Below are 15,662 nucleotides of genomic sequence, written 5' to 3' on the forward strand. Positions count from 1 at the left end.
CGCATTATAAAGGATTAGGAAAAAGATAAAAAGCAGCTTACGGCCATACCTCTCTGGTTCCGCCCGATCTCGTCTGATCTCGGAAGCTAAGCAGAGCAGGGCCTGGTTAGTACCTGGATGGAAGACCGCCTGGGAATCCCAGGTGCCGTAAGCTTTTTCACTTCTCTCTCCGAAAGCCGCCGAGCGCCGCAGATTGTACACCTGTTTTAACGTTGGATATGAAAGGAAATTAGACAATATTATCCAAAATGATTCCGTTTCATGATTGCTAAATTAGTGTTGGTCAACATTTACCATTGGCATACTGTTGTTTGTAATTTAGCCGTTGAAATACAGGTGCTAACCCAACATGTTAGAATTGCCAGTGAAGAAAAGTAAAGTTACCTTCAGGCTTTAGGAACCTCTCTTGCCAATGCTAAGAACTGCTTCAATTTTAGAAAAAGAAACTTCTGATTATCTTTGACACGTTTTAAAGGATTAGGAAAAAGATGAAAAGCAGCTTACGTCCATACCTCTCTGGTTCCGCCCGATCTCGTCTGATCTCGGAAGCTAAGCAGAGCAGGGCCTGGTTAGTACCTGGATGGAAGACCGCCTGGGAATCCCAGGTGCCGTAAGCTTTTTCACTTCTCTCTCTGAAAGCCGCCCAGCGCCGTAGATTGTACACCTACACAATTGTAAAAAAAAATTCACATTGTAGAAGAGATGCAATAGGAAGAAGATGAAAGGTGGCTTACGTCCATACCATCGTCAGGCCATTTGAGGTGGCGGGGACTGCAATGGCCATTCACCGATTGGCTGGGACTCCTGGGCGGGTCTTCTCTAGTCCATCCAATTTTCGGCATGGGATGTCACAGCCTTCTTTGCATACCCTTATTTAACCCACACAAAGATGCCAACGGCAGGCGTGTCATAATTCATTGACGCATTATAAAGGATTAGGAAAAAGATAAAAAGCAGCTTACGGCCATAACTCTCTGGTTCCGCCCGATCTCGTCTGATCTCGGAAGCTAAGCAGAGCAGGGCCTGGTTAGTACCTGGATGGAAGACCGCCTGGGAATCCCAGGTGCCGTAAGCTTTTTCACTTCTCTCTCCGAAAGCCGCCGAGCGCCGCAGATTGTACACCTGTTTTAACGTTGGATATGAAAGGAAATTAGACAATATTATCCAAAATGATTCCGTTTCATGATTGCTAAATTAGTGTTGGTCAACATTTACGATTGGCATACTGTTGTTTGTAATTTAGCCGTTGAAATACAGGTGCTAACCCAACATGTTAGAATTGCCAGTGAAGAAAAGTAAAGTTACCTTCAGGCTTTAGGAACCTCTCTTGCCAATGCTAAGAACTGCTTCAATTTTAGAAAAAGAAACTCTTCTGATTATCTTTGACGCATTATAAAGGATTAGGAAAAAGATAAAAAGCAGCTTACGGCCATACCTCTCTGGTTCCGCCCGATCTCGTCTGATCTCGGAAGCTAAGCAGAGCAGGGCCTGGTTAGTACCTGGATGGAAGACCGCCTGGGAATCCCAGGTGCCGTAAGCTTTTTCACTTCTCTCTGAAAGCTGCAGAGCGCCGCAGATTGTACACCTACAAATTACAAAAAGTATATCACATTGTTGAAGAGATGCATGTTTAGTGTTGTTTTAACGTTGGATATGAAAGGAAATTAGACAATATTATCCAAAATGATTCCGTTTCATGATTGCTAAATTGGTGTTGATCAACATTTTACGATTGGCATACTATTGTTTGTAATTTAGCCGTTGAAATACAGGTGCTAACCAAACATGTTAGATTTACCAGTGAAGAAAAGTAAAGTTACCTTCAGGTTTTAGGAACCTCTCTTGCCAATGCTAAGAACTGCTTCAATTTTAGAAAAAGAAACTTCTGATTATCTTTGACACGTTTTAAAGGATTAGGAAAAAGATAAAAAGCAGCTTACAGCCATACCTCTCTGGTTCCGCCCGATCTCGTCTGATCTCGGAAGCTAAGCAGAGCGGGGCCTGGTTAGTACCTGGATGGAAGACCGCCTGGGAATCCCAGGTGCCGTAAGCTTTTTCACTTCTCTCACCGAAAGCCGCCGAGCGCCGCAGATTGTACACCTACAAATTACAAAAAGTATATCACATTGTTGAAGAGATGCATGTTTAGTGTTGTTTTAACGTTGGATATGAAAGGCAATTAGACAATATTATCCAAAATGATTCCGTTTCATGGTTGCTAAATTAGTGTTGATCAACATTTAACAATTGGCATACTTTTGTTTGTAATTTAGCCGTTGAAATACAGGTGCTAACCCAACATGTTAGAATTGCCAGTGAAGAAAAGTAAAGTTACCTTCAGGCTTTAGGAACCTCTCTTGCCAATGCTAAGAACTGCTTCAATTTTAGAAAAAGAAACTTCTGATTATCTTTGACACGTTTTAAAGGATTAGGAAAAAGATAAAAAGCAGCTTACAGCCATACCTCTCTGGTTCCGCCCGATCTCGTCTGATCTCGGAAGCTAAGCAGAGCGGGGCCTGGTTAGTACCTGGATGGAAGACCGCCTGGGAATCCCAGGTGCCGTAAGCTTTTTCACTTCTCTCACCGAAAGCCGCCGAGCGCCGCAGATTGTACACCTACAAATTACAAAAAGTATATCACATTGTTGAAGAGATGCATGTTTAGTGTTGTTTTAACGTTGGATATGAAAGGCAATTAGACAATATTATCCAAAATGATTCCGTTTCATGGTTGCTAAATTAGTGTTGATCAACATTTAACAATTGGCATACTTTTGTTTGTAATTTAGCCGTTGAAATACAGGTGCTAACCCAACATGTTAAAATTGCCAGTGAAGAAAAGTAAAGTTACCTTCAGGTTTTAGAAACCTCTCTTGCCAATGCTAAGAACTGCTTCAATTTTAGAAAAAGAAACTTCTGATTATCTTTGACACGTTTTAAAGGATTAGGAAAAAGATGAAAAGCAGCTTACGGCCATACCTCTCTGGTTCCGCCCGATCTCGTCTGATCTCGGAAGCTAAGCAGAGCAGGGCCTGGTTAGTACCTGGATGGAAGACCGCCTGGGAATCCCAGGTGCCGTAAGCTTTTTAACTTCTCTCTCTGAAAGCCGCCCAGCGCCGTAGATTGTACACCTACACAATTGTAAAAAAAAATTCACATTGTAGAAGAGATGCAATAGGAAGAAGATGAAAGGTGGCTTACGTCCATACCATCGTCAGGCCATTTGAGGTGGCGGGGACTGCAATGGCCATTCACCGATTGGCTGGGACTCCTGGGCGGGTCTTCTCTAGTCCATCCAATTTTCGGCATGGGATGTCACAGCCTTCTTTGCATACCCTTATTTAACCCACACAAAGATGCCAACGGCAGGCGTGTCATAATTCATTGACGCATTATAAAGGATTAGGAAAAAGATAAAAAGCAGCTTACGGCCATACCTCTCTGGTTCCGCCCGATCTCGTCTGATCTCGGAAGCTAAGCAGAGCAGGGCCTGGTTAGTACCTGGATGGAAGACCGCCTGGGAATCCCAGGTGCCGTAAGCTTTTTCACTTCTCTCTCCGAAAGCCGCCGAGCGCCGCAGATTGTACACCTGTTTTAACGTTGGATATGAAAGGAAATTAGACAATATTATCCAAAATGATTCCGTTTCATGATTGCTAAATTAGTGTTGGTCAACATTTACCATTGGCATACTGTTGTTTGTAATTTAGCCGTTGAAATACAGGTGCTAACCCAACATGTTAGAATTGCCAGTGAAGAAAAGTAAAGTTACCTTCAGGCTTTAGGAACCTCTCTTGCCAATGCTAAGAACTGCTTCAATTTTAGAAAAAGAAACTTCTGATTATCTTTGACACGTTTTAAAGGATTAGGAAAAAGATGAAAAGCAGCTTACGGCCATACCTCTCTGGTTCCGCCCGATCTCGTCTGATCTCGGAAGCTAAGCAGAGCAGGGCCTGGTTAGTACCTGGATGGAAGACCGCCTGGGAATCCCAGGTGCCGTAAGCTTTTTAACTTCTCTCTCTGAAAGCCGCCCAGCGCCGTAGATTGTACACCTACACAATTGTAAAAAAAAATTCACATTGTAGAAGAGATGCAATAGGAAGAAGATGAAAGGTGGCTTACGTCCATACCATCGTCAGGCCATTTGAGGTGGCGGGGACTGCAATGGCCATTCACCGATTGGCTGGGACTCCTGGGCGGGTCTTCTCTAGTCCATCCAATTTTCGGCATGGGATGTCACAGCCTTCTTTGCATACCCTTATTTAACCCACACAAAGATGCCAACGGCAGGCGTGTCATAATTCATTGACGCATTATAAAGGATTAGGAAAAAGATAAAAAGCAGCTTACGGCCATACCTCTCTGGTTCCGCCCGATCTCGTCTGATCTCGGAAGCTAAGCAGAGCAGGGCCTGGTTAGTACCTGGATGGAAGACCGCCTGGGAATCCCAGGTGCCGTAAGCTTTTTCACTTCTCTCTCCGAAAGCCGCCGAGCGCCGCAGATTGTACACCTGTTTTAACGTTGGATATGAAAGGAAATTAGACAATATTATCCAAAATGATTCCGTTTCATGATTGCTAAATTAGTGTTGGTCAACATTTACCATTGGCATACTGTTGTTTGTAATTTAGCCGTTGAAATACAGGTGCTAACCCAACATGTTAGAATTGCCAGTGAAGAAAAGTAAAGTTACCTTCAGGCTTTAGGAACCTCTCTTGCCAATGCTAAGAACTGCTTCAATTTTAGAAAAAGAAACTTCTGATTATCTTTGACACGTTTTAAAGGATTAGGAAAAAGATGAAAAGCAGCTTACGGCCATACCTCTCTGGTTCCGCCCGATCTCGTCTGATCTCGGAAGCTAAGCAGAGCAGGGCCTGGTTAGTACCTGGATGGAAGACCGCTTGGGAATCCCAGGTGCCGTAAGCTTTTTAACTTCTCTCTCTGAAAGCCGCCCAGCGCCGTAGATTGTACACCTACACAATTGTAAAAAAAAATTCACATTGTAGAAGAGATGCAATAGGAAGAAGATGAAAGGTGGCTTACGTCCATACCATCGTCAGGCCATTTGAGGTGGCGGGGACTGCAATGGCCATTCACCGATTGGCTGGGACTCCTGGGCGGGTCTTCTCTAGTCCATCCAATTTTCGGCATGGGATGTCACAGCCTTCTTTGCATACCCTTATTTAACCCACACAAAGATGCCAACGGCAGGCGTGTCATAATTCATTGACGCATTATAAAGGATTAGGAAAAAGATAAAAAGCAGCTTACGGCCATACCTCTCTGGTTCCGCCCGATCTCGTCTGATCTCGGAAGCTAAGCAGAGCAGGGCCTGGTTAGTACCTGGATGGAAGACCGCCTGGGAATCCCAGGTGCCGTAAGCTTTTTCACTTCTCTCTCCGAAAGCCGCCGAGCGCCGCAGATTGTACACCTGTTTTAACGTTGGATATGAAAGGAAATTAGACAATATTATCCAAAATGATTCCGTTTCATGATTGCTAAATTAGTGTTGGTCAACATTTACCATTGGCATACTGTTGTTTGTAATTTAGCCGTTGAAATACAGGTGCTAACCCAACATGTTAGAATTGCCAGTGAAGAAAAGTAAAGTTACCTTCAGGCTTTAGGAACCTCTCTTGCCAATGCTAAGAACTGCTTCAATTTTAGAAAAAGAAACTTCTGATTATCTTTGACACGTTTTAAAGGATTAGGAAAAAGATGAAAAGCAGCTTACGTCCATACCTCTCTGGTTCCGCCCGATCTCGTCTGATCTCGGAAGCTAAGCAGAGCAGGGCCTGGTTAGTACCTGGATGGAAGACCGCCTGGGAATCCCAGGTGCCGTAAGCTTTTTCACTTCTCTCTCTGAAAGCCGCCCAGCGCCGTAGATTGTACACCTACACAATTGTAAAAAAAAATTCACATTGTAGAAGAGATGCAATAGGAAGAAGATGAAAGGTGGCTTACGTCCATACCATCGTCAGGCCATTTGAGGTGGCGGGGACTGCAATGGCCATTCACCGATTGGCTGGGACTCCTGGGCGGGTCTTCTCTAGTCCATCCAATTTTCGGCATGGGATGTCACAGCCTTCTTTGCATACCCTTATTTAACCCACACAAAGATGCCAACGGCAGGCGTGTCATAATTCATTGACGCATTATAAAGGATTAGGAAAAAGATAAAAAGCAGCTTACGGCCATAACTCTCTGGTTCCGCCCGATCTCGTCTGATCTCGGAAGCTAAGCAGAGCAGGGCCTGGTTAGTACCTGGATGGAAGACCGCCTGGGAATCCCAGGTGCCGTAAGCTTTTTCACTTCTCTCTCCGAAAGCCGCCGAGCGCCGCAGATTGTACACCTGTTTTAACGTTGGATATGAAAGGAAATTAGACAATATTATCCAAAATGATTCCGTTTCATGATTGCTAAATTAGTGTTGGTCAACATTTACGATTGGCATACTGTTGTTTGTAATTTAGCCGTTGAAATACAGGTGCTAACCCAACATGTTAGAATTGCCAGTGAAGAAAAGTAAAGTTACCTTCAGGCTTTAGGAACCTCTCTTGCCAATGCTAAGAACTGCTTCAATTTTAGAAAAAGAAACTCTTCTGATTATCTTTGACGCATTATAAAGGATTAGGAAAAAGATAAAAAGCAGCTTACGGCCATACCTCTCTGGTTCCGCCCGATCTCGTCTGATCTCGGAAGCTAAGCAGAGCAGGGCCTGGTTAGTACCTGGATGGAAGACCGCCTGGGAATCCCAGGTGCCGTAAGCTTTTTCACTTCTCTCTGAAAGCTGCAGAGCGCCGCAGATTGTACACCTACAAATTACAAAAAGTATATCACATTGTTGAAGAGATGCATGTTTAGTGTTGTTTTAACGTTGGATATGAAAGGAAATTAGACAATATTATCCAAAATGATTCCGTTTCATGATTGCTAAATTGGTGTTGATCAACATTTTACGATTGGCATACTATTGTTTGTAATTTAGCCGTTGAAATACAGGTGCTAACCAAACATGTTAGATTTACCAGTGAAGAAAAGTAAAGTTACCTTCAGGTTTTAGGAACCTCTCTTGCCAATGCTAAGAACTGCTTCAATTTTAGAAAAAGAAACTTCTGATTATCTTTGACACGTTTTAAAGGATTAGGAAAAAGATAAAAAGCAGCTTACAGCCATACCTCTCTGGTTCCGCCCGATCTCGTCTGATCTCGGAAGCTAAGCAGAGCGGGGCCTGGTTAGTACCTGGATGGAAGACCGCCTGGGAATCCCAGGTGCCGTAAGCTTTTTCACTTCTCTCACCGAAAGCCGCCGAGCGCCGCAGATTGTACACCTACAAATTACAAAAAGTATATCACATTGTTGAAGAGATGCATGTTTAGTGTTGTTTTAACGTTGGATATGAAAGGCAATTAGACAATATTATCCAAAATGATTCCGTTTCATGGTTGCTAAATTAGTGTTGATCAACATTTAACAATTGGCATACTTTTGTTTGTAATTTAGCCGTTGAAATACAGGTGCTAACCCAACATGTTAGAATTGCCAGTGAAGAAAAGTAAAGTTACCTTCAGGCTTTAGGAACCTCTCTTGCCAATGCTAAGAACTGCTTCAATTTTAGAAAAAGAAACTTCTGATTATCTTTGACACGTTTTAAAGGATTAGGAAAAAGATAAAAAGCAGCTTACAGCCATACCTCTCTGGTTCCGCCCGATCTCGTCTGATCTCGGAAGCTAAGCAGAGCGGGGCCTGGTTAGTACCTGGATGGAAGACCGCCTGGGAATCCCAGGTGCCGTAAGCTTTTTCACTTCTCTCACCGAAAGCCGCCGAGCGCCGCAGATTGTACACCTACAAATTACAAAAAGTATATCACATTGTTGAAGAGATGCATGTTTAGTGTTGTTTTAACGTTGGATATGAAAGGCAATTAGACAATATTATCCAAAATGATTCCGTTTCATGGTTGCTAAATTAGTGTTGATCAACATTTAACAATTGGCATACTTTTGTTTGTAATTTAGCCGTTGAAATACAGGTGCTAACCCAACATGTTAAAATTGCCAGTGAAGAAAAGTAAAGTTACCTTCAGGTTTTAGAAACCTCTCTTGCCAATGCTAAGAACTGCTTCAATTTTAGAAAAAGAAACTTCTGATTATCTTTGACACGTTTTAAAGGATTAGGAAAAAGATGAAAAGCAGCTTACGGCCATACCTCTCTGGTTCCGCCCGATCTCGTCTGATCTCGGAAGCTAAGCAGAGCAGGGCCTGGTTAGTACCTGGATGGAAGACCGCTTGGGAATCCCAGGTGCCGTAAGCTTTTTAACTTCTCTCTCTGAAAGCCGCCCAGCGCCGTAGATTGTACACCTACACAATTGTAAAAAAAAATTTACATTGTAGAAGAGATGCAATAGGAAGAAGATGAAAGGTGGCTTACGTCCATACCATCGTCAGGCCATTTGAGGTGGCGGGGACTGCAATGGCCATTCACCGATTGGCTGGGACTCCTGGGCGGGTCTTCTCTAGTCCATCCAATTTTCGGCATGGGATGTCACAGCCTTCTTTGCATACCCTTATTTAACCCACACAAAGATGCCAACGGCAGGCGTGTCATAATTCATTGACGCATTATAAAGGATTAGGAAAAAGATAAAAAGCAGCTTACGGCCATACCTCTCTGGTTCCGCCCGATCTCGTCTGATCTCGGAAGCTAAGCAGAGCAGGGCCTGGTTAGTACCTGGATGGAAGACCGCCTGGGAATCCCAGGTGCCGTAAGCTTTTTCACTTCTCTCTCCGAAAGCCGCCGAGCGCCGCAGATTGTACACCTGTTTTAACGTTGGATATGAAAGGAAATTAGACAATATTATCCAAAATGATTCCGTTTCATGATTGCTAAATTAGTGTTGGTCAACATTTACCATTGGCATACTGTTGTTTGTAATTTAGCCGTTGAAATACAGGTGCTAACCCAACATGTTAGAATTGCCAGTGAAGAAAAGTAAAGTTACCTTCAGGCTTTAGGAACCTCTCTTGCCAATGCTAAGAACTGCTTCAATTTTAGAAAAAGAAACTTCTGATTATCTTTGACACGTTTTAAAGGATTAGGAAAAAGATGAAAAGCAGCTTACGGCCATACCTCTCTGGTTCCGCCCGATCTCGTCTGATCTCGGAAGCTAAGCAGAGCAGGGCCTGGTTAGTACCTGGATGGAAGACCGCCTGGGAATCCCAGGTGCCGTAAGCTTTTTAACTTCTCTCTCTGAAAGCCGCCCAGCGCCGTAGATTGTACACCTACACAATTGTAAAAAAAAATTCACATTGTAGAAGAGATGCAATAGGAAGAAGATGAAAGGTGGCTTACGTCCATACCATCGTCAGGCCATTTGAGGTGGCGGGGACTGCAATGGCCATTCACCGATTGGCTGGGACTCCTGGGCGGGTCTTCTCTAGTCCATCCAATTTTCGGCATGGGATGTCACAGCCTTCTTTGCATACCCTTATTTAACCCACACAAAGATGCCAACGGCAGGCGTGTCATAATTCATTGACGCATTATAAAGGATTAGGAAAAAGATAAAAAGCAGCTTACGGCCATACCTCTCTGGTTCCGCCCGATCTCGTCTGATCTCGGAAGCTAAGCAGAGCAGGGCCTGGTTAGTACCTGGATGGAAGACCGCCTGGGAATCCCAGGTGCCGTAAGCTTTTTCACTTCTCTCTCCGAAAGCCGCCGAGCGCCGCAGATTGTACACCTGTTTTAACGTTGGATATGAAAGGAAATTAGACAATATTATCCAAAATGATTCCGTTTCATGATTGCTAAATTAGTGTTGGTCAACATTTACGATTGGCATACTGTTGTTTGTAATTTAGCCGTTGAAATACAGGTGCTAACCCAACATGTTAGAATTGCCAGTGAAGAAAAGTAAAGTTACCTTCAGGCTTTAGGAACCTCTCTTGCCAATGCTAAGAACTGCTTCAATTTTAGAAAAAGAAACTTCTGATTATCTTTGACACGTTTTAAAGGATTAGGAAAAAGATGAAAAGCAGCTTACGTCCATACCTCTCTGGTTCCGCCCGATCTCGTCTGTTCTCGGAAGCTAAGCAGAGCAGGGCCTGGTTAGTACCTGGATGGAAGACCGCCTGGGAATCCCAGGTGCCGTAAGCTTTTTCACTTCTCTCACCGAAAGCCGCCGAGCGCCGCAGATTGTACACCTACAAATTACAAAAAGTATATCACATTGTTGAAGAGATGCATGTTTAGTGTTGTTTTAACGTTGGATATGAAAGGCAATTAGACAATATTATCCAAAATGATTCCGTTTCATGGTTGCTAAATTAGTGTTGATCAACATTTAACAATTGGCATACTTTTGTTTGTAATTTAGCCGTTGAAATACAGGTGCTAACCCAACATGTTAGAATTGCCAGTGAAGAAAAGTAAAGTTACCTTCAGGCTTTAGAAACCTCTCTTGCCAATCCTAAGAACTGCTTCAATTTTAGAAAAAGAAACTCTTCTGATTATCTTTGACGCATTATAAAGGATTAGGAAAAAGATAAAAAGCAGCTTACGGCCATACCTCTCTGGTTCCGCCCGATCTCGTCTGATCTCGGAAGCTAAGCAGAGCAGGGCCTGGTTAGTACCTGGATGGAAGACCGCCTGGGAATCCCAGGTGCCGTAAGCTTTTTCACTTCTCTCTGAAAGCTGCAGAGCGCCGCAGATTGTACACCTACAAATTACAAAAAGTATATCACATTGTTGAAGAGATGCATGTTTAGTGTTGTTTTAACGTTGGATATGAAAGGAAATTAGACAATATTATCCAAAATGATTCCGTTTCATGATTGCTAAATTGGTGTTGATCAACATTTTACGATTGGCATACTATTGTTTGTAATTTAGCCGTTGAAATACAGGTGCTAACCAAACATGTTAGATTTACCAGTGAAGAAAAGTAAAGTTACCTTCAGGTTTTAGGAACCTCTCTTGCCAATGCTAAGAACTGCTTCAATTTTAGAAAAAGAAACTTCTGATTATCTTTGACACGTTTTAAAGGATTAGGAAAAAGATAAAAAGCAGCTTACAGCCATACCTCTCTGGTTCCGCCCGATCTCGTCTGATCTCGGAAGCTAAGCAGAGCGGGGCCTGGTTAGTACCTGGATGGAAGACCGCCTGGGAATCCCAGGTGCCGTAAGCTTTTTCACTTCTCTCACCGAAAGCCGCCGAGCGCCGCAGATTGTACACCTACAAATTACAAAAAGTATATCACATTGTTGAAGAGATGCATGTTTAGTGTTGTTTTAACGTTGGATATGAAAGGCAATTAGACAATATTATCCAAAATGATTCCGTTTCATGGTTGCTAAATTAGTGTTGATCAACATTTAACAATTGGCATACTTTTGTTTGTAATTTAGCCGTTGAAATACAGGTGCTAACCCAACATGTTAGAATTGCCAGTGAAGAAAAGTAAAGTTACCTTCAGGTTTTAGAAACCTCTCTTGCCAATGCTAAGAACTGCTTCAATTTTAGAAAAAGAAACTTCTGATTATCTTTGACACGTTTTAAAGGATTAGGAAAAAGATGAAAAGCAGCTTACGGCCATACCTCTCTGGTTCCGCCCGATCTCGTCTGATCTCGGAAGCTAAGCAGAGCAGGGCCTGGTTAGTACCTGGATGGAAGACCGCCTGGGAATCCCAGGTGCCGTAAGCTTTTTAACTTCTCTCTCTGAAAGCCGCCCAGCGCCGTAGATTGTACACCTACACAATTGTAAAAAAAAATTCACATTGTAGAAGAGATGCAATAGGAAGAAGATGAAAGGTGGCTTACGTCCATACCATCGTCAGGCCATTTGAGGTGGCGGGGACTGCAATGGCCATTCACCGATTGGCTGGGACTCCTGGGCGGGTCTTCTCTAGTCCATCCAATTTTCGGCATGGGATGTCACAGCCTTCTTTGCATACCCTTATTTAACCCACACAAAGATGCCAACGGCAGGCGTGTCATAATTCATTGACGCATTATAAAGGATTAGGAAAAAGATAAAAAGCAGCTTACGGCCATACCTCTCTGGTTCCGCCCGATCTCGTCTGATCTCGGAAGCTAAGCAGAGCAGGGCCTGGTTAGTACCTGGATGGAAGACCGCCTGGGAATCCCAGGTGCCGTAAGCTTTTTCACTTCTCTCTCCGAAAGCCGCCGAGCGCCGCAGATTGTACACCTGTTTTAACGTTGGATATGAAAGGAAATTAGACAATATTATCCAAAATGATTCCGTTTCATGATTGCTAAATTAGTGTTGGTCAACATTTACCATTGGCATACTGTTTATTGTAATTTAGCCGTTGAAATACAGGTGCTAACCCAACATGTTAGAATTGCCAGTGAAGAAAAGTAAAGTTACCTTCAGGCTTTAGGAACCTCTCTTGCCAATGCTAAGAACTGCTTCAATTTTAGAAAAAGAAACTTCTGATTATCTTTGACACGTTTTAAAGGATTAGGAAAAAGATGAAAAGCAGCTTACGGCCATACCTCTCTGGTTCCGCCCGATCTCGTCTGATCTCGGAAGCTAAGCAGAGCAGGGCCTGGTTAGTACCTGGATGGAAGACCGCCTGGGAATCCCAGGTGCCGTAAGCTTTTTAACTTCTCTCTCTGAAAGCCGCCCAGCGCCGTAGATTGTACACCTACACAATTGTAAAAAAAAATTCACATTGTAGAAGAGATGCAATAGGAAGAAGATGAAAGGTGGCTTACGTCCATACCATCGTCAGGCCATTTGAGGTGGCGGGGACTGCAATGGCCATTCACCGATTGGCTGGGACTCCTGGGCGGGTCTTCTCTAGTCCATCCAATTTTCGGCATGGGATGTCACAGCCTTCTTTGCATACCCTTATTTAACCCACACAAAGATGCCAACGGCAGGCGTGTCATAATTCATTGACGCATTATAAAGGATTAGGAAAAAGATAAAAAGCAGCTTACGGCCATACCTCTCTGGTTCCGCCCGATCTCGTCTGATCTCGGAAGCTAAGCAGAGCAGGGCCTGGTTAGTACCTGGATGGAAGACCGCCTGGGAATCCCAGGTGCCGTAAGCTTTTTCACTTCTCTCTCCGAAAGCCGCCGAGCGCCGCAGATTGTACACCTGTTTTAACGTTGGATATGAAAGGAAATTAGACAATATTATCCAAAATGATTCCGTTTCATGATTGCTAAATTAGTGTTGGTCAACATTTACCATTGGCATACTGTTGTTTGTAATTTAGCCGTTGAAATACAGGTGCTAACCCAACATGTTAGAATTGCCAGTGAAGAAAAGTAAAGTTACCTTCAGGCTTTAGGAACCTCTCTTGCCAATGCTAAGAACTGCTTCAATTTTAGAAAAAGAAACTTCTGATTATCTTTGACACGTTTTAAAGGATTAGGAAAAAGATGAAAAGCAGCTTACGGCCATACCTCTCTGGTTCCGCCCGATCTCGTCTGATCTCGGAAGCTAAGCAGAGCAGGGCCTGGTTAGTACCTGGATGGAAGACCGCCTGGGAATCCCAGGTGCCGTAAGCTTTTTAACTTCTCTCTCTGAAAGCCGCCCAGCGCCGTAGATTGTACACCTACACAATTGTAAAAAAAAATTCACATTGTAGAAGAGATGCAATAGGAAGAAGATGAAAGGTGGCTTACGTCCATACCATCGTCAGGCCATTTGAGGTGGCGGGGACTGCAATGGCCATTCACCGATTGGCTGGGACTCCTGGGCGGGTGTTCTCTAGTCCATCCAATTTTCGGCATGGGATGTCACAGCCTTCTTTGCATACCCTTATTTAACCCACACAAAGATGCCAACGGCAGGCGTGTCATAATTCATTGACGCATTATAAAGGATTAGGAAAAAGATAAAAAGCAGCTTACGGCCATACCTCTCTGGTTCCGCCCGATCTCGTCTGATCTCGGAAGCTAAGCAGAGCAGGGCCTGGTTAGTACCTGGATGGAAGACCGCCTGGGAATCCCAGGTGCCGTAAGCTTTTTCACTTCTCTCTCCGAAAGCCGCCGAGCGCCGCAGATTGTACACCTGTTTTAACGTTGGATATGAAAGGAAATTAGACAATATTATCCAAAATGATTCCGTTTCATGATTGCTAAATTAGTGTTGGTCAACATTTACGATTGGCATACTGTTGTTTGTAATTTAGCCGTTGAAATACAGGTGCTAACCCAACATGTTAGAATTGCCAGTGAAGAAAAGTAAAGTTACCTTCAGGCTTTAGGAACCTCTCTTGCCAATGCTAAGAACTGCTTCAATTTTAGAAAAAGAAACTTCTGATTATCTTTGACACGTTTTAAAGGATTAGGAAAAAGATGAAAAGCAGCTTACGTCCATACCTCTCTGGTTCCGCCCGATCTCGTCTGTTCTCGGAAGCTAAGCAGAGCAGGGCCTGGTTAGTACCTGGATGGAAGACCGCCTGGGAATCCCAGGTGCCGTAAGCTTTTTCACTTCTCTCACCGAAAGCCGCCGAGCGCCGCAGATTGTACACCTACAAATTACAAAAAGTATATCACATTGTTGAAGAGATGCATGTTTAGTGTTGTTTTAACGTTGGATATGAAAGGCAATTAGACAATATTATCCAAAATGATTCCGTTTCATGGTTGCTAAATTAGTGTTGATCAACATTTAACAATTGGCATACTTTTGTTTGTAATTTAGCCGTTGAAATACAGGTGCTAACCCAACATGTTAGAATTGCCAGTGAAGAAAAGTAAAGTTACCTTCAGGCTTTAGAAACCTCTCTTGCCAATCCTAAGAACTGCTTCAATTTTAGAAAAAGAAACTCTTCTGATTATCTTTGACGCATTATAAAGGATTAGGAAAAAGATAAAAAGCAGCTTACGGCCATACCTCTCTGGTTCCGCCCGATCTCGTCTGATCTCGGAAGCTAAGCAGAGCAGGGCCTGGTTAGTACCTGGATGGAAGACCGCCTGGGAATCCCAGGTGCCGTAAGCTTTTTCACTTCTCTCTGAAAGCTGCAGAGCGCCGCAGATTGTACACCTACAAATTACAAAAAGTATATCACATTGTTGAAGAGATGCATGTTTAGTGTTGTTTTAACGTTGGATATGAAAGGAAATTAGACAATATTATCCAAAATGATTCCGTTTCATGATTGCTAAATTGGTGTTGATCAACATTTTACGATTGGCATACTATTGTTTGTAATTTAGCCGTTGAAATACAGGTGCTAACCAAACATGTTAGATTTACCAGTGAAGAAAAGTAAAGTTACCTTCAGGTTTTAGGAACCTCTCTTGCCAATGCTAAGAACTGCTTCAATTTTAGAAAAAGAAACTTCTGATTATCTTTGACACGTTTTAAAGGATTAGGAAAAAGATAAAAAGCAGCTTACAGCCATACCTCTCTGGTTCCGCCCGATCTCGTCTGATCTCGGAAGCTAAGCAGAGCGGGGCCTGGTTAGTACCTGGATGGAAGACCGCCTGGGAATCCCAGGTGCCGTAAGCTTTTTCACTTCTCTCACCGAAAGCCGCCGAGCGCCGCAGATTGTACACCTACAAATTACAAAAAGTATATCACATTGTTGAAGAGATGCATGTTTAGTGTTGTTTTAACGTTGGATATGAAAGGCAATTAGACAATATTATCCAAAATGATTCCGTTTCATGGTTGCTAAA

At 43.3% G+C, this 15,662-nt stretch overlaps 33 non-coding genes across 33 annotated transcripts; all 33 read left to right on the top strand.

Moving 5' to 3' along the window:
* The first annotated feature begins 35 nt into the window (after window positions 1-35).
* On the top strand, window positions 36-154 carry LOC134120875 (5S ribosomal RNA). Its single transcript, XR_009952418.1, has one exon. It is a non-coding gene; the product is annotated as a 5S ribosomal RNA (ribosomal RNA).
* Window positions 155-498: 344 nt separating this feature from the next.
* LOC134121645 (5S ribosomal RNA) lies at window positions 499-617 on the top strand. Its single transcript, XR_009953186.1, has one exon. It is a non-coding gene; the product is annotated as a 5S ribosomal RNA (ribosomal RNA).
* A 339-nt stretch (window positions 618-956) lies between these two features.
* Window positions 957-1,075, top strand: LOC134121953 (5S ribosomal RNA). The gene has a single exon (XR_009953494.1). It is a non-coding gene; the product is annotated as a 5S ribosomal RNA (ribosomal RNA).
* Window positions 1,076-1,421: 346 nt separating this feature from the next.
* Window positions 1,422-1,540, top strand: LOC134120886 (5S ribosomal RNA). Its single transcript, XR_009952429.1, has one exon. It is a non-coding gene; the product is annotated as a 5S ribosomal RNA (ribosomal RNA).
* Window positions 1,541-1,934: 394 nt separating this feature from the next.
* LOC134121972 (5S ribosomal RNA) lies at window positions 1,935-2,053 on the top strand. The gene has a single exon (XR_009953513.1). It is a non-coding gene; the product is annotated as a 5S ribosomal RNA (ribosomal RNA).
* A 396-nt stretch (window positions 2,054-2,449) lies between these two features.
* Window positions 2,450-2,568, top strand: LOC134121973 (5S ribosomal RNA). Its single transcript, XR_009953514.1, has one exon. It is a non-coding gene; the product is annotated as a 5S ribosomal RNA (ribosomal RNA).
* A 396-nt stretch (window positions 2,569-2,964) lies between these two features.
* LOC134120897 (5S ribosomal RNA) lies at window positions 2,965-3,083 on the top strand. Its single transcript, XR_009952440.1, has one exon. It is a non-coding gene; the product is annotated as a 5S ribosomal RNA (ribosomal RNA).
* A 339-nt stretch (window positions 3,084-3,422) lies between these two features.
* Window positions 3,423-3,541, top strand: LOC134120908 (5S ribosomal RNA). The gene has a single exon (XR_009952451.1). It is a non-coding gene; the product is annotated as a 5S ribosomal RNA (ribosomal RNA).
* A 344-nt stretch (window positions 3,542-3,885) lies between these two features.
* On the top strand, window positions 3,886-4,004 carry LOC134120919 (5S ribosomal RNA). The gene has a single exon (XR_009952462.1). It is a non-coding gene; the product is annotated as a 5S ribosomal RNA (ribosomal RNA).
* A 339-nt stretch (window positions 4,005-4,343) lies between these two features.
* On the top strand, window positions 4,344-4,462 carry LOC134120931 (5S ribosomal RNA). Its single transcript, XR_009952474.1, has one exon. It is a non-coding gene; the product is annotated as a 5S ribosomal RNA (ribosomal RNA).
* Window positions 4,463-4,806: 344 nt separating this feature from the next.
* On the top strand, window positions 4,807-4,925 carry LOC134121443 (5S ribosomal RNA). The gene has a single exon (XR_009952984.1). It is a non-coding gene; the product is annotated as a 5S ribosomal RNA (ribosomal RNA).
* Window positions 4,926-5,264: 339 nt separating this feature from the next.
* LOC134120943 (5S ribosomal RNA) lies at window positions 5,265-5,383 on the top strand. Its single transcript, XR_009952486.1, has one exon. It is a non-coding gene; the product is annotated as a 5S ribosomal RNA (ribosomal RNA).
* Window positions 5,384-5,727: 344 nt separating this feature from the next.
* On the top strand, window positions 5,728-5,846 carry LOC134121647 (5S ribosomal RNA). The gene has a single exon (XR_009953188.1). It is a non-coding gene; the product is annotated as a 5S ribosomal RNA (ribosomal RNA).
* A 339-nt stretch (window positions 5,847-6,185) lies between these two features.
* Window positions 6,186-6,304, top strand: LOC134121954 (5S ribosomal RNA). The gene has a single exon (XR_009953495.1). It is a non-coding gene; the product is annotated as a 5S ribosomal RNA (ribosomal RNA).
* Window positions 6,305-6,650: 346 nt separating this feature from the next.
* Window positions 6,651-6,769, top strand: LOC134120954 (5S ribosomal RNA). The gene has a single exon (XR_009952497.1). It is a non-coding gene; the product is annotated as a 5S ribosomal RNA (ribosomal RNA).
* Window positions 6,770-7,163: 394 nt separating this feature from the next.
* LOC134121975 (5S ribosomal RNA) lies at window positions 7,164-7,282 on the top strand. The gene has a single exon (XR_009953516.1). It is a non-coding gene; the product is annotated as a 5S ribosomal RNA (ribosomal RNA).
* Window positions 7,283-7,678: 396 nt separating this feature from the next.
* On the top strand, window positions 7,679-7,797 carry LOC134121976 (5S ribosomal RNA). Its single transcript, XR_009953517.1, has one exon. It is a non-coding gene; the product is annotated as a 5S ribosomal RNA (ribosomal RNA).
* A 396-nt stretch (window positions 7,798-8,193) lies between these two features.
* On the top strand, window positions 8,194-8,312 carry LOC134121444 (5S ribosomal RNA). Its single transcript, XR_009952985.1, has one exon. It is a non-coding gene; the product is annotated as a 5S ribosomal RNA (ribosomal RNA).
* Window positions 8,313-8,651: 339 nt separating this feature from the next.
* LOC134120965 (5S ribosomal RNA) lies at window positions 8,652-8,770 on the top strand. Its single transcript, XR_009952508.1, has one exon. It is a non-coding gene; the product is annotated as a 5S ribosomal RNA (ribosomal RNA).
* A 344-nt stretch (window positions 8,771-9,114) lies between these two features.
* Window positions 9,115-9,233, top strand: LOC134120977 (5S ribosomal RNA). Its single transcript, XR_009952520.1, has one exon. It is a non-coding gene; the product is annotated as a 5S ribosomal RNA (ribosomal RNA).
* A 339-nt stretch (window positions 9,234-9,572) lies between these two features.
* On the top strand, window positions 9,573-9,691 carry LOC134120988 (5S ribosomal RNA). Its single transcript, XR_009952531.1, has one exon. It is a non-coding gene; the product is annotated as a 5S ribosomal RNA (ribosomal RNA).
* Window positions 9,692-10,035: 344 nt separating this feature from the next.
* LOC134122110 (5S ribosomal RNA) lies at window positions 10,036-10,154 on the top strand. The gene has a single exon (XR_009953651.1). It is a non-coding gene; the product is annotated as a 5S ribosomal RNA (ribosomal RNA).
* Window positions 10,155-10,552: 398 nt separating this feature from the next.
* LOC134120999 (5S ribosomal RNA) lies at window positions 10,553-10,671 on the top strand. The gene has a single exon (XR_009952542.1). It is a non-coding gene; the product is annotated as a 5S ribosomal RNA (ribosomal RNA).
* Window positions 10,672-11,065: 394 nt separating this feature from the next.
* Window positions 11,066-11,184, top strand: LOC134121977 (5S ribosomal RNA). The gene has a single exon (XR_009953518.1). It is a non-coding gene; the product is annotated as a 5S ribosomal RNA (ribosomal RNA).
* Window positions 11,185-11,580: 396 nt separating this feature from the next.
* LOC134121010 (5S ribosomal RNA) lies at window positions 11,581-11,699 on the top strand. The gene has a single exon (XR_009952553.1). It is a non-coding gene; the product is annotated as a 5S ribosomal RNA (ribosomal RNA).
* Window positions 11,700-12,038: 339 nt separating this feature from the next.
* LOC134121021 (5S ribosomal RNA) lies at window positions 12,039-12,157 on the top strand. The gene has a single exon (XR_009952564.1). It is a non-coding gene; the product is annotated as a 5S ribosomal RNA (ribosomal RNA).
* Window positions 12,158-12,501: 344 nt separating this feature from the next.
* Window positions 12,502-12,620, top strand: LOC134121032 (5S ribosomal RNA). The gene has a single exon (XR_009952575.1). It is a non-coding gene; the product is annotated as a 5S ribosomal RNA (ribosomal RNA).
* A 339-nt stretch (window positions 12,621-12,959) lies between these two features.
* LOC134121043 (5S ribosomal RNA) lies at window positions 12,960-13,078 on the top strand. Its single transcript, XR_009952586.1, has one exon. It is a non-coding gene; the product is annotated as a 5S ribosomal RNA (ribosomal RNA).
* Window positions 13,079-13,422: 344 nt separating this feature from the next.
* On the top strand, window positions 13,423-13,541 carry LOC134121054 (5S ribosomal RNA). Its single transcript, XR_009952597.1, has one exon. It is a non-coding gene; the product is annotated as a 5S ribosomal RNA (ribosomal RNA).
* A 339-nt stretch (window positions 13,542-13,880) lies between these two features.
* Window positions 13,881-13,999, top strand: LOC134121065 (5S ribosomal RNA). The gene has a single exon (XR_009952608.1). It is a non-coding gene; the product is annotated as a 5S ribosomal RNA (ribosomal RNA).
* Window positions 14,000-14,343: 344 nt separating this feature from the next.
* On the top strand, window positions 14,344-14,462 carry LOC134122111 (5S ribosomal RNA). The gene has a single exon (XR_009953652.1). It is a non-coding gene; the product is annotated as a 5S ribosomal RNA (ribosomal RNA).
* Window positions 14,463-14,860: 398 nt separating this feature from the next.
* Window positions 14,861-14,979, top strand: LOC134121076 (5S ribosomal RNA). Its single transcript, XR_009952619.1, has one exon. It is a non-coding gene; the product is annotated as a 5S ribosomal RNA (ribosomal RNA).
* A 394-nt stretch (window positions 14,980-15,373) lies between these two features.
* On the top strand, window positions 15,374-15,492 carry LOC134121978 (5S ribosomal RNA). Its single transcript, XR_009953519.1, has one exon. It is a non-coding gene; the product is annotated as a 5S ribosomal RNA (ribosomal RNA).
* Window positions 15,493-15,662: the final 170 nt, after the last annotated feature.

Source organism: Pungitius pungitius, unplaced genomic scaffold, assembly GCF_949316345.1.
Source record: "Pungitius pungitius unplaced genomic scaffold, fPunPun2.1 scaffold_28, whole genome shotgun sequence".
NCBI classification, from domain to species: Eukaryota; Metazoa; Chordata; class Actinopteri; order Perciformes; family Gasterosteidae; genus Pungitius; species Pungitius pungitius.